Here is a 12,279-nt window from a genome sequence, read left to right on the forward strand (position 1 = left end):
GAGAGTGTTAGGCAAAGGAATAAACATTGAAATTAAAATGAAAATTGGAGAAATGGCAGAAATAATTTATTCTCACTTTTACTTTAAGTATATTGAATTCATCTTTTATAAATACTGACATCAATGCTGCCAAATATGACCCCAAAACAGTTGTCTTGCCTTCTTTAAAGAGTAATATCACCAGTTCTTTATCATCAATCCCTTTACACTCTGCTTCAATATACCCTACCATTATAAAAGAAGAATGGTATAGATTTTTATGGACTAATTTAGGTAGACTATTCTGAGCATTGTTAGGATAGTGAGTATATACACCCCAATTATAAAATCAAGCTAAATATATTAAATATATGAGTTTGGAGCATGGAGAGGAAATAAGTGATAGTTAAAATAACTTTAAAAATTGTTTTATCCCTTCTAAAGAACTTAGAACAAGTAGAGAAATAATGAGCCATTATTTAGAGAACACTGCAGGAACTAATGAAGTTGCCAGGCCATACTAATTTGATGACTTATTTTTCCTTTGTGGTAGAGAACTCACTGCTTAAAAAATTAAATTCAGAAACATAAACTATATCTGACTTCAGTAAGATATTTGACACATAATAACCTACATAAAGATTTTAAATCAAGTTTGTTTGGACAGAAATATGATTAAAATGACTCCAAGCTAGATCTATATATAAACCTGTAAAGTATAATTATAAACAGTCATACATCTTTATTGGTAGTTACAATGACCATTATTCCATAAAGGGCCATTATTGGTTTAAATATCTTAAAAAACAACCTAGAGGATGGAAAAATTATATTAATTATTCACTCATATGTAAAGGAGAAGAAAATAAGAAGCAATAAGCATTTGAGGAAGGAAATGAGGGAGTAAGGGAGGGTGAAGGTGTTTAGTAAGGAAGAAGAAAATTTTAAATCAGAATATCCAACTTCAAATCAAGCATCAGTCCCTTACTAATAATTCCTAGAATACATATGATGTAAGAGTTCGTAATTTTAGTCCCAAGCTTGTATTTTTTCCTTTACAGAATGTAATTCTGTTTTAAGAATTTTTTATATAATACTAATATTACATTTCCTAATCATATTATCTGCATCCATTTAAATTTATCTATAAAGATAATAAGATCCATTCTTTGCCAGTGTTTCTATGCTTTCCCTATTTTTCCAGGAGTATATTGGGATGCAATTTTAAGTAGAGTAGTAAGAGAAGACATTACAAGAAAATGTGAAGCTTTGCAAGCTATTTGGGGAATGGTATTACTGGCAGAGGAAAGAGCAAACACCAGAAACCTGAAGCAGTAGCCACCTAATGTACCTGAGGGAAAGCTATAGGCTGGTGTGGATGGAACAGAGAGAAAGTGAAAAGGTATGGGTGACATCAGAGATGCCATCTGGTGTAGGGGAAGAAGGGATGCTGCCTGGATGGTGTGCAGCCTTGTAATCTATAGCAAGAGTCTTTTCCCTGAATAAGATGGGAGCCATTGGAGGGTTTGGGCAATTTACCAGGACCCTCAGTCTGATGTATGGAGATTAGACTATAGGGAGAAAAGACAGGAGCAGGAAGACCAGTGAGCATAGTTTAAGAATCTAGATAAAAAATAACAACAACCTGAACCAGGCTGGTACCAGAAGTGGTAAAATGTAAAACACAGTAGCAAAATGTAGTCAGATTATGGATATACTTGGATTATAGCCAATCATATGTATTCATAGATTGGGTAGAAAGTATGAAAGAAACATAGGAGTAAAGAACAACCGCAGGGATTTCTAAATGAATAAGAAGAATGGCATTTGCACTGAGTTGGGGAAGATCATGAATGATGCAAGTTTGGGGATCAGGAGCTCAGTTTGGAGTCTGAGATATCTGTTAGAAATTCAAATGGAGATGTCACGTACACCTTTGGGCATATGAGTCAGGAGTTCAGGAGAAAGGAGGAGAGAGGACCAAGATAAAGATTCCAGTTTTCATATTTAAAGCGATGTGACTAATTATTTTTAAAATGAGTATAGATTAACAAAAGAAGAATAGAATTAGAAGTGAACCTTGAGAAATCTAGAGTTAACATTTGGGGGAACTGAGGAAAAAACAGGAAAAGAGTCTAAGGAGGAATGTCCAAGTAAGGGGGGAGGGCATAAAATAAACAACAAGAAAATGTAGTAACCTGGAAGCCAGTAAAAAAAATAATTTCAAAGAGAAGGGAGTAATACTCTGTCATGTGCTGCTAATAGTCTAAGACCAAGACAGAAAATTGGCTATTAGGTTTAACAATGCAGAAATTATTGGGGATGTTGACAAGTGTTTCTCTGAAGTGGCTACATGAAAGTCTGTGGCACTGGATTCAAAAGACAGTAAGATGAAATAAATTGTAGACAGCCAGCAAATGTAGCCAGTCCCTAAAGATATTCCTATTCTGTAAAGGGAAGGAAAGAAATGGAGTATTACTTGAAGGAGAACATATATTCAAAAGAGATTTTTATGGTAGAAATAAGAGCTTATTATTTGTTAATACAAGTACATCAGTAGAGAAGAAAACACTGATGGTCCATGGGAGAGAGGGAAAAATTACTGGAGCAATTTATTTAAGGAGGGGGGAGTGGGATCTTGTGTATAAAAAGAGAGACTGGCCTTCTCCAAGAACAAAAACAGATAATTTACACCAACAGACGAGAAGGCAGAGTGTAATAGACATGGGCAGGAGAAGAGAGATGGGGTAGGAACTTTTGTGGGATCTCTCTTCATTGCTTTTATGTGTAAAATGTGTAAAATGGGAAACAAGGTCATCAGTTCTGATGAAGGATGGAGGAGTGGATGTGCTGAGGAGAGAGAACAAGGAATGAAATTGTCAAGGAACATGGAGGAATGAATAGACTTGGGAAATACAGTTAAGATTACCAGGCTACCTTAAGAGTCCTCCTGAAAATTATTTATTTCAAACATGTTTGTGTGTTTCCTCTAGCCAACCAGGGCTTAAATTTGACCAAGAGGGATAACTATAGCAAAAGAGAATTCAAGAGAATGATTATAATCATTGAAAGTAAATCCAAGTTAGATAAGGAAGGGCATGAATAGATGAGGGCTAAGATGAACATAAAAAAGGTGGTAGGATCAATGGGATCAAAGAATTGCTACTGAAATAGTCATCAAGAGAGCTATCTAATAATAATAGAAGTTATTATAGAAGAGAATGATTCTTAAAAACTGAAATTTTTTACTGATAAAGCCCTGGATATGTCAATCGAGTGAATGGCTGAGAGAACACAGAGGACAAGATCTTTGGAAGAAAGAACACTAAGTAATCAGAAAGTTATCATATTGTAAGGATCATCTTTGTTGGTATTTAAATCATCAAAAATTATGATCACCAAGATGCAATGTTTGGAGAGTACACAATGAGCCAGAAATTCATCAAACAAATTCCAATCTAATGGTCAGAAAAAATTAATATATAAATTTACTGCAATATAAGAAAAGCTGAAACGGAGATATTAACCAAGAACAACAAACATCAAATGGATGAATGAATGAATGAATGGCAGGTTTTGTGAGAAAAAGTTTTACAGAGAACTTAACATTTGAACTGAACCTTGAAATAGGAATAGAATTAAGAAAATGTGATAAATTAAAGTGATAGTGAAATATTATTGAAAAGGCAAGGAGAAATGAAGAGCTATGCTATGCTTCAGGAAAAGTAAGAAGTTCAGGGTACCTGTACATGTGGTTCTAGACTGGAAAACTAGGTTATCCCAGATAGCGCACATTTTGTAAAGCAAGACAAGGAGTTCAGATTTTATTCTGAGGACTCCTGTGAGGCAAAGAATATGTTAAAGTAGTGTTACATGATAACTTTGTAGAGACAAGGGTGGAAAGGAGTGAACGTAATTCATGGTTATATGAAGTACAAATTAGAGTAAGAAAATTCTGGTGATTGGGGAACCAGTTATACAGATACTGTTATTACCCAGGAAAATAATGTTGATGACAAAATCTAAAGAAGAGACCACAAGCAGGGAAAGTAACTGTGAGCTATAACTAACAGTATTTTGTGGTTGACTAGATAACAGAGGAGTGGTAGACTTTGAATTAAACATGAGTTTTCTATCTTGGAGAAACAGAAACAGTTTTGAGTGGACTGAAAAGCAGAAGGATAACTCACATTTTGAAATTTGAGATGTTTGTGAAAATCGACTAGCAGACAAAAGGAAAAGAAGGTATTTAGTAGAAAGAAAGGGGAGAATTCAGAGGGTTAAAGTGAAGTGCTGAAGAGAGATGATAAATATAAACTACAAAGTTAAGAATTGGGGGGGGCAGTGAATGGACAGAAACAAGAAGAGGAAGCAAGGAAGAAAATTGTTATATCATTTTCCTTGAGTGGAACATTTTATACATTTAGCAACTTCTCTCTGAGCTGGACCCACATAGATTGTAAAAAAAACCTTAAACTTGTATTCATCTTTCTTCAAATGTATTTATTTTTCTTGTGCTAAGGAACTGAAAATTGTCTAAAACGCAAATTGGGTAATAACACCAACAGTCAATGAAAATTTACTTATATATGTAGTTTACAACATTGCTTAACTAATATCAACCCAAGCAAAACAACAGGAACTGTGTGAGGAGGGGGGTATTTGGAAACTCAGTACTATCTATGTGATTTTTCTGTAAAATGATAACTAATAATAATTTTCAAAGATTAAAGAATGAATTTAAAATTTTCATCTTACAAATAACAGACCTTACAGCTGCCTATGTAGTATTGTTTGAGGATAAATCTGGAATAGTCCTTAAAAGAACCCAATGGATTTAACATAGTTAAAACTGCTTTGTCATGTTATGTTTTATTCAAAAATATTTAAAAGAATCAGTCAGGGGAAAAGGAGGCCAATGCTTATTTGGAAGCAGTTTGGCTTGAATAGGGAGGCAAACTGAAAATCACAGAATTCTGTTTAAAAAGTGATTCACTGATAAAGACCAATTCATCACGAAGAAGTAGGGTATGGGTAGGAATTGGAATGAGCATGGTAGTTAGTCTCACAGAAGGAAAAAAGGAGGAATTATTAGTGCTAGTATCTTGGTTACCCAGGTAACTACATACAGATAGGAAACTGAACATAGTAGAATATTAGTAAAAGAAAAAAGACCAGAGTGGATTGTTATTACTGTTATTAGTTCATTTGTTTTTAATATTTTCTGTTCTAACACAGGAGAAATTGAAATAAACTGATATATAAAAGTAGGGAGGGGAAGTTTGTGAAGGATATAAAGCAAGGAGAAAAACGGACTTTCCTTTCCATATTTTTTCAATACCTCTTCTAGGTCAAACCAGAAATATATGTGCATAATATTAATTACTATATATATATTTGCAACTATATAAACACAGTGTATCTTCAAAGCAATTTTGTTTCTTGGATTTTGCCAAATTTAATTAAGCTTTCTCAGAGTTATAGGTCTAATGAAAAGCTTTGTGTAAAGTGTTTCACAATCATTTAGAGAAGTGATTTTTTAACATGATTAGGGCAGAGTTTGGCTCACATTACATGTGCCATAAAGATTTTTTTGGAACATATAAAATTTAAAAATTGTCTATATATTTATCATAAGCAATCAAACTAATAACCTTAGCAAGTAGGCAGAATATTTTCTTGATGTTATAGAAAAATAAATTGAGGTACAGAGAGGTTGAGAATTCTTCCAAAGTTGTTTAGCTGGTAAGAGACCCAGCCAGAACCAGAAGCAATTGATCTTGAACCTGGTGCTTTTCCTTTTTTATCATACTGCTTCTCAATGTGTCACAGCACTTTCTTTGGTATATTTAAAATGAACCTAAGAAACAAATGACATTTCACAGTGTGGACACTAAAAAAAGAATGTCAAAATATTTTAGTGAGAAGAGTTCATTTAAAGAAAAAACTGCATACCACAAAGGTAATTTATTACAATAGAAAATAAGTTACTACTTTTTGAAGAAAAACTTGACTTGGCAATTCTGCCTCTAAAAATGAATATGAAGGTAATATTAAAAATGAATAGTAAGTTCATGGAACGGTGTATATCATTTAATAGTAATCTGAAATGTTCTCCACTATACCCTAAAATTAAAAGAATAGTGTTAAGAAAAGTATCCCCATTTTCAATAGTGCTTGACCTGTGCATCAGAAAACTTAGTGAGCAAAGGTAATGTGAACCCCAGGCCCAGTGGGAATCACAGAAGCCCAGGAGACCAAGCTCAGGTAGCAGCATTTAATCGCCAGAAACAAAGTGGGGTTGAACATAAGAATAAACCGTATGACTGAAGTTGTTAGTAGGGTCCATGGAATGGTATAACAAGCACAGATTCCTGGAAATGGTTAATTAATTTAGCTATCTCAAAAAATAAAATCATTTGACAGTCTTCTAAGGTCTGAATTTATTAACTGTTGTAAAAACAAAGCAACTCCTATGATACCTATAAAGGCTTTACTTGAGCCAATAGCTTAGAGCACATGGCTTCTACCCTAACTCCCAGATGACAGGCCCAGAGCCTCTTGAATGAAGAGAAGACCACCTATCTTTGAAGAAGGACCCAGTTTTACCATCACCAGACTATACTACTTTCCTTCTTTAAGCCTTTTAAAGGATTTTTAACTAGATAACTATAATTTGACTGTTACATAGTTATATACCCCTACACTTTGAAGTTATATTGGATAATAGATCTGAGTTAAAACTAATTCCTGTGGACCTTGAAACACTAAATAATTAAGTTAAATTTAGCAATTAATCTAAAGTAAAATATTAACAGGTATAAAAAATAGTACTATGATTATAACAAACATAAGCAGATGGTGGCTCCAAATCAGCTATAGTCCTAGATGTCACCTTATGCAGCTATTGATAAGGCAGATATTTTTCTCCACTGTCAAATACAGGAATCACCAAAAGCAATTTGCAATCACCTAAAGGAAAGCAGTTTTCTTCTGGTACTCCATGGAACACTATACAGATTTACTATATTCATGGTGCTGTACTATTAGAACCTAAAAAGTAGGAAGCAGCAAGGCAGGGGCTGGAGATAAATCTTTGGGAAACATGGACACTCTTACTTCAGTGAAGTTCCTGGGTCCCTCATATAACACAATGATTTTCCAGGTTGAAAGTGGAAAAAATCACTTGAAGATATTGTTAAAATGCAAGATTCTGCTCTAGCTGGGAGCTGGCAACAATGACTAATGACAAATGATGGGAGGGAGGAGCAGCACTCAACACATGTGCAGGGGAGGGGAAAGGGATAAGACAGATATGGAAGATAAGACATTTGCCAAGGAGCTGAACCAGTGAGTAGAGCAATTGAACAAATGCAAACAGCTTATAGAGAACAAAGTATGGACCCTAGGCCAAAAACCTAAGGAAATTTTAACAAAAGAATCAAATATACAAATGGTTCTATGTCCTGTTACCATCTGTGGAAATGTATATGATCAGTCCCATGATCTTATGAAACTCTTTAAAACTGATGGAAAACCACCAGATACAAACTATCTATTCATGGGCAAGAGTGTGGACAGAGGTTATTAATCAGTGAAAATGTGACTCTTCTCGTGGCATTAAAAATGCATTATCCAAAACACATTACAATATTGAGAGGAAACCGTGAAACCTGACAAATGATCCATGAATATGGCTTTTAAGATGAATGTCTATGAAAGTATGGAAATGCCAATGTGTGGAAATATTTTACACATCTACTTAATTATTTTCCATTTAAAGCATTAGTAGATTGACAGATATTCTGCCTCCATGGTAGCCTCTCTCCATCCAAATATAAACTGGATTATATAAGAGCCATGGATAATTTATAAGAAGGTTTATATGAGGGCTCAGTGTGTGATCTGTTATGGTCAGATCCAGATAATGGTGGTGCTCCCTACACATTTAGACAAGACATTTCTGAAATACTTAAGCATTCCAATAGTCCCACACTGTTTTCTCATGCTCACCAACATGTAAAGGAGGGATACAATCAGTATCATTATCAGAATGTGGTTATTATCTGCAGTGCACCCAATTATTATTACTGTTGTGCGAACCAGAATGTTATCCTGGAATTAGATGACACTTTCCTAGCTTCATTTTAACACAGAATCCCATGATGGAGAGCCTTGTGTTACCTGGCATACCCAAGATTATGCTATTAAATTGCCCTTTAGAGCACTGCTGCACTGCATGAATTATAGTTTACATTGTACTTTACACTGTCCCCAGTATATTCAGTGGGTTATGGCAGGATATATAATGTCCATCATCTGTCACTGCAATATCATTTAGGATAACTCCAAGTTCTAAAAATGCCCCCATGTCATATCTCCTCTTCCCTCTCCCTGCCCTCAGCAACTACCATGGCCACTTTCTCCAGATCTATGCTACAGTTTCTTCCATTACTAATCACAATAGTTCTATAGTAGAATAGCAGTAAATTCACGCTAATCCATATTTTATTCCTCCAATCTGTGGACCCTGGGTTGGTCATGTCCACTCTACCTCTATACTGAGAGAGGCTTAGATCCCACATGGTTGATGGATATGCACCTGGCTTTTTAAAATATATATATTTCAGGAAATTGTGGGAAGATGGCAATGAACTAACAGGCAAAGCTGAATGCTCTCACAAAAACAACAGAGAACCAAAAACTGTCCAAGAGACCTGCTTTGGAGGTCAGCAACCTAGGACAGTGCTACACAACTCCCAGGATGGTGAGAGACAGAGAGACAAGGAAGCCAAAATGACAAGCATGAGTTACCAGCCGCTCTGTCAGCTCAGAAGGGCTCCCCCTCTCCCATCCCCAAGATATTAAGCTAGGATAAAACACCTGGATCATTGCAGCTGACTGAGAGGGGAACAGACCTCTTCCTCCATGTCAGCTGTTTCAAGGCAAAAGGGAGGGGAGGTCAGGGTGCTTTTCTTTAGTGAATTTGGCCAGCAGAGCCTACTTTGAATCTCAGCACTGGAGTTTCAACACAGGAACACAGGAAAGCCAAGACTGAAACACCTCCATGGAAAAGTGCATTGACTAGTGCCATCTAATGATCGATCTTGAAACTGCATGGACAAAAATTGGCAGTATCCAAACCCCCGGAGAATATCTGTGCTCCACTAGTGAATCCCTGGCCCAATTTTGAAAACTTAAGCTGGGCAATTTCAAAGACTGAGAATAAGTTGAATCAAATATCAAAGAAGAGCTGTGGGGAAAAAAAAAAACAATAGGCAAGAGAGAGAAATTAGCCATCAGAGTAAATTCACCAACATATTCAGATGTCTGGACATCAGCAAAAATTACAAACCATACTAAGAAACAGGAAGATATTGCCCAGTCAAAAGAACAAACCAAATATCCTAGAGTTTCAGGATTTAATACAATTAATCAGTGATAATCACACAACTGTCCTAAATCACTTCAAAGGATTTAAAGAAAATATGACTAAAGAAATAAAGGATATTAAGAAGATACTGGGAGAACATAAAAAACAATTTGAAAGCCTGCAAAGGAAAGTAACAGAACTTATGGGAATGAAAGACATGATGGAGGAGAATAAAAATACATTAGAGGCACATAAAAGCAGGTTTGAATTGCTTGAAGACAGAATTAGTGGTTTCAAAGACAAAACATCTGAAATGGAAAAGACAGGAGAACAAAAAGAGTAAAGAATGGAAAAAATGGGACAGATTCTCAGGGAACTGAATGACAGTGTGAAATGCACAAACATTTGCATTACTGGTGTCCCAGAAGAAGAATATGGAAAAGGGGCAGAAAGAATATCAGAGAAAATAATAATGAAACCTTCCCAACCCTTATGAAGGACATAAATACCATTCTCCAAGAAGGACAACACACCCCAAACAGAATAAATCTGAACAGACCTACCCCGAGACACCTACTATTCAGAATGAAAAATATCAGAGATAAAGAGAAGATTCTGAAAGCAGCAAGAGAAAAAATAAGCATCACATATAAAGGAACCTTGGTAAGATTAAGTGCTGACCTGTCATCAGAAACCATGGAGGAAAGAAGAAAGTGATATGATGTATTGAAGGTACTGAAAGAGAAAAACTGCCAGTCAAGAATTCTGCATCCAGGGAAGCTGTCCTTCAAAAATGAGTGTGAGTTCAAAATCTTCACAGACAAAAACTTACAGAATATGTTACCCAAAGACCAGATTTGCAAGAGATATTAAAAAAGGGTGCTGCAGCCAGGGAAAAACAAGGCTGAAAGATTTGGGGAAGAGTTTAAAATTGAAGATTATTAGGAAAGGTAAACTAAAGGATAGACAGACAGAACCATATGACAATAGAGAGCTGAAGGACAAAATGGCTGAAGTAATACCTTTACAGTAATAACACTGAATGTTAATAAATTAAACTCCTCAAATCAAAAGACAAAAGAATGAATTAAAAAAATGAGCCATCTATATGTTGTCTGCAAGTGACCCACCTCAGATGTAAGGACACAATCAGGTTAAAAGTGAAAGGTTGGAAAAAGTTATTCCATGCAAATAGTAACCAAAAAAGAGCTGAAGTAGACCAGAGAAATGTAAAATAACATTATAGTATATGAACAATAATTACTCAGTGCAACTGACAAATTGTTCCTGTGATCAGTATTCAGTAATTTTTTCACACAAAGTAAACACTTTTAATTGAGGAGGGCTGGAGAAGAGATATATTTTTGGATACTTCATTTTTCTTTAACCCTTTATTATTCATCTCTGTAATTAAAATAATTTAACTGTATAAATAATGACTGAGCATGACTACTGCTGAAGATTTTGAGAATTTCTAACTCATAAAATTATGAGATGACAAATTGTTATCTGCTGTGATTCATTCCAATAAGATGTGAAGAATTCTCAAATAGGAATTTGATTATCTAGAAAGAATTATAGCCTAAATGGAAATTAAATAACCAAACCAATAATTTATTTCATTCTCAGATTATTATGTCCAATAGTTAGAGCTATAAGATAAAAATTAGAATTATGTTATAATCAATTTCTATTATATTTGAATTATTTACATTTATAAATGTTGCTATATTTTTTATTTTATTTTTTATCTTTTTTTGAAGTTAATAGATCACACAAGCTAGCTATTTTTTATAATTGATTTTATTAAATCTAAACTCGTCTTGCACTCTGTTTAAAAATTTGTAATTTCTATTTTCCTATTTATTTTGAAATTTTACAATAAAGGACTTTTTAACAGCTAAAAAAAAGCCATCGATTACACACTTCAGATATATCATATGGCATGTGAATATATCTCAATAAAACTGTTTAATAAACAAATAAATAATCATGCCAGAATAGCCAGACACAGCAGCTATATATAGCAGGGGAAACAGAGATTAAGAGATGAGAAATTTTCTGTTTTTTGTTTATTATTATTGAAATAATAAAAATGCTTTAATAATGATTGAAGTGCTGAATGCTCAACTATGTGGTTATACCAAATACCAGTGATTGTACACTTTGGATTAATTGTATGCTTTATTAATATGTATCAGTAAAGTTGATTTGTTTAAAAAATACATATATTAAAAACAAAAACAAAAACATAGTACTCTATGTGATCCTGTAACAAACTGGGATCTAGCTTGGCATTAAAACACATTATAAACCAAAATGTGCCATACTGGCCCACTGGGTGGACTGGGGGAAAGTGTAAAGTACAATGTAAACATTATCCATGTGGTGTAGCAGTGCTCCAAAATGTATTCACCAAATGAAATGAATCCATGTGGTGCAGCAATGCTCCAAAATGTATTCACCAAATGAAATGAATGTCCCACGATGATGAAAGAGGTTGTTGATGAGGGAGGAGTGGGGACAGGGGGGTGAGGGGTATATGGGGACCTCATATTTTTTTAATGTAACATTTAAAAAAAAATGTGCCATACTAATTGTGAGCATTTAGCACAATTTGAGACTGAAATTTAGTTCTACGCTATGTTCTATATCAGTCATTCTAACAGTTTGCCTGCTGTATTTGTAGTAACTATTGTTCTCTAGACTGTTAAAATAAAAAACTCTTTTCTCTCCTTTTACACTTATTTGAAAATTTTAGTGATAATGTTTAACTGGCATGTATTAATAGAGTCAGAATTTTATTTTTAAGAAAAATTCACACATGCTAACTTCCTCCTAATCCATTACCATCCTTTATTTTGTTAAATGCATAATTAACTGAAGAAAATATTCTCTTGGAAGTATGTCATATCACTAAAAGAGAT

At 34.4% G+C, this 12,279-nt stretch overlaps 1 protein-coding gene, 1 long non-coding RNA gene and 1 pseudogene across 5 annotated transcripts in view; 1 reads left to right on the forward strand and 2 right to left on the reverse strand.

Moving 5' to 3' along the window:
• Nucleotides 1-12,279, reverse strand: part of GPC5 (glypican 5) — a 1,751,919-nt gene that overhangs the window by 1,569,870 nt on the left and 169,770 nt on the right. The gene's annotated exons all lie outside the window — the stretch shown is intronic.
• Nucleotides 1-12,279, reverse strand: part of LOC131273417 (uncharacterized) — a 58,514-nt gene that overhangs the window by 929 nt on the left and 45,306 nt on the right. The window lies entirely within an intron of this gene.
• Nucleotides 7,295-8,130, forward strand: LOC139436592 (serine/threonine-protein phosphatase 2A catalytic subunit beta isoform pseudogene; annotated as a pseudogene).

Source organism: Dasypus novemcinctus, chromosome 15 (genome assembly GCF_030445035.2).
Source record: "Dasypus novemcinctus isolate mDasNov1 chromosome 15, mDasNov1.1.hap2, whole genome shotgun sequence".
Lineage (NCBI taxonomy): Eukaryota > Metazoa > Chordata > Mammalia > Cingulata > Dasypodidae > Dasypus > Dasypus novemcinctus.